The sequence below is a fragment of the Microtus ochrogaster genome, linkage group LG3, assembly GCF_000317375.1.
Source record: "Microtus ochrogaster isolate Prairie Vole_2 linkage group LG3, MicOch1.0, whole genome shotgun sequence".
NCBI lineage: Eukaryota > Metazoa > Chordata > Mammalia > Rodentia > Cricetidae > Microtus > Microtus ochrogaster.
In genome coordinates, this window is record NC_022029.1 from 37,511,712 (window position 1) to 37,514,504 (window position 2,793).

The window sequence follows — 2,793 nt, forward strand, 5'->3', positions numbered from 1 at the left end:
TACGGGTTTGCTGCCCTGTGTGCATGTGTGCATGTGCTGAGTCTTGACGAGCAGCCTTAGAAGTAAAGCACCTCCTCTTGTGAGCGAGTGAGGAGCTGACCCCTGACAGTAGCCGCCAAAGGGACTAGTGAAGAGGAAGAGTTTTAAGAGATTGTTTTTGCTACACCCTAAACAGATGAACTTGTTTTTCCTGATTTCAGACACATCATTAACTAATCCCGCGTTATGGGGGAGAGGCGGTGTGAAAGTTGGGGAAAAGTTATACTAGCAAGCAAAACCGAGTCTTTTTTTTTTTTTAACTGAAATTATTCCCAAACTTGGTTCCAGACACACAATATCTTGTCTAAAAGCTTTGTTCAAGCCTGGTGGTGGTGCACACCTTTAATCCCAACACTCCAGGGGCGGAGGCAGGAGGATCTCTGTGAGTTTGAGGCCAGCCTGGTCTACAGAGCAAGTTCCAGGACAGCCAGGACTACACATAGAAACCTTGTCTCAAAACAGACCTAAGTAAACAGATAAACCAATAAAGCTGTGTTCAAATGTAATAGAGTAATCTCTAAACTACTTAACTAGGGTAATAAAGCTGTGTTCAATTGTAATAGAGTAATCTTTAAACTACTTAACTAGGGTAAGGAAGGTGCAGCTGTGCTGCAGGTGGCTGTGTGCAGTTCTCACTAGAGGGAAGATGTGTGCAGGACACCCATCTCTCTGTGCTGCAGGTGGCTGTGTACAGTTCTCACTAGAGGAAAGATGTGTGCAGGACATCCATCTCTCTGTGCTGCAGGTGGCTGTGTACAGTTCTCACTAGAGGAAAGATGTGTGCAGGACATCCATCTCTCTGCCCTCTAGAGTCTTTTTTTTTTTTTTTTTTTTTTTTTTTTTTTTGGTTTTTCGAGACAGGGTTTCTCTGTAGTTTTGGAGCCTGTCCTGGAACTAGCTCTTGTAGACCAGGCTGGCCTCGAACTCACAGAGATCCGCCTGCCTCTGCCTCCCGAGTGCTGGGATTAAAGGCGTGCGCCACCACCGCCTTTATTTAGAAATCATTTCAAATGTTCGGGAAAATATCCCCAAACCATTTTATATCCTTCCCCCATAACTGTCTATTGCTAAATGTGGTCTGCATGTTTGATAGCTGACTTTCTTTTCCTCCCTTCTCCCTCCTGTGTCCTCCTCTTTCCACAGACATATATATGTAATACAGTTTTTTTCTAAATCGTTTCAAAGTAAATTATTTTAGTCATTGTTACCCTTGAGCCATTTGGACTATATTTCTAAAGGATGAGAACATTGTCTTATGTAATCTCAGAACAGTTATTAATCACTGGAAATTCAATATTGACTCTTTGCTTTTACTGAGTCTGTCATAATCATTTTGTCAGTAGATCCAGTTAACTCATTTATAGTTTTTGTTTTCCTTCAGTGCCAGTTCACATGCCATGGTCAGCTGCCACATGTCTGTAGTCATAGAAAGGAACTTTTGAGTGTCTCCAGACATCCGTGTAAACGGCTTAGTGACTGTTGGTAGAAACCTCAACTTAAGAACAGATTACATGTAATGTCTTCATTCAGCTCATACACCTTACATCTCATTATCTACCTGAGAATCCATGGCTCTGTGTGTGTGTGCACGCACGTGTGTGCATACACAAATGCATGAATGGGGTCTCCTTTTACCATAGTTCCCAGGGATCAAACTCAGATTGTCTAGCTTGCTTTTACCTACTGAGCTGGTCTCCTAAAAGCTAATAATCTCGAGCAGCCTTTTTTTGAGGGGGGGCGGGGTTGGTTTAATTTGAGACAAGAGTTTCTCTCTGCAACAGTCTTGGCTGTTCTGGAACTCACTCTATAGACCAAGCTGGCCTCAAACTCACAAAGATCCTCCTGTCTCTACCTCCTGCGTGCTGGGATTAACGACGTGTACCACCACTGCCTGGCCTTAAGCAGCCTTTTAAAGCATGTTTTTGTAGGGTGAAATGGTCTTTGAGGTACTTTAGTGCCTCTGAATTTATAATTCCTCAGTTATTTAAAGAAATTGACCCAATTTCTTGATATTTACTCACGAGATACATAAAGGCTGTTAGAAATATGTTTAAAAAATATATATGGTGCTGAGGAAGAAACACAAAAAATGTCACAGTCTTTGGTTATCTTTGATATCATGTGACTCTGTCAGAAAGTCTCATTTACTATGAAACAAAAGCAAAAGAAACAAGATTGCCCTTTGGGCATAGTTTCCATTTAAATTTGATATTGATTGAGCTAGCAGGCGGCCGGCGTGCTGGGGATGCAGCCCCACCGCTCCTATTACAACAGAATGGCGCCCAGACGTGATGGACTAAATCCACTTAAAAACCTGAGAAGGCTTAAAAATAAGGGAGAGAGAGTTTAACTCAGATTTTTGCTGTTTGTTGGTGGTGTGCTGTAGAGAGATTTCCTGATTCGGCAACAGCAGCAGAAAAAACGCTGTGTCAATTTAAAGCGCAGCTTCTTGGGGCTGTGCTGCCAGCGTGAACTCTGGCTTTAAAGCATTTCAATGGATTTTATGGGACTGGATGTTTGTGTTCCCGCTTGAGATCAGAAGGAGAGTGCTCTAAGACCATGCTGATGGCTCAGCGCTCCCCGCCTGCACCTGGGCAGACTGCAGAATCAGGCTTAGGCGGGCGGAAGAGCATGGCGGATTCCTGCCGCCATACAGAAATGTGTTTTTAGACTGTGCAGTGCTCTGCGTGTCAGATTTGGATGTAACTTGGATGAAAAGAATTTCTGTGCTGCACGCTCAGTCTCAGAATTAAA

At 43.3% G+C, this 2,793-nt stretch overlaps 1 protein-coding gene across 1 annotated transcript in view; it reads left to right on the forward strand.

The window, feature by feature from the left end:
• Positions 1 to 2,793, forward strand: part of Heatr5b (HEAT repeat containing 5B) — an 81,516-nt gene that overhangs the window by 51,114 nt on the left and 27,609 nt on the right. The window lies entirely within an intron of this gene.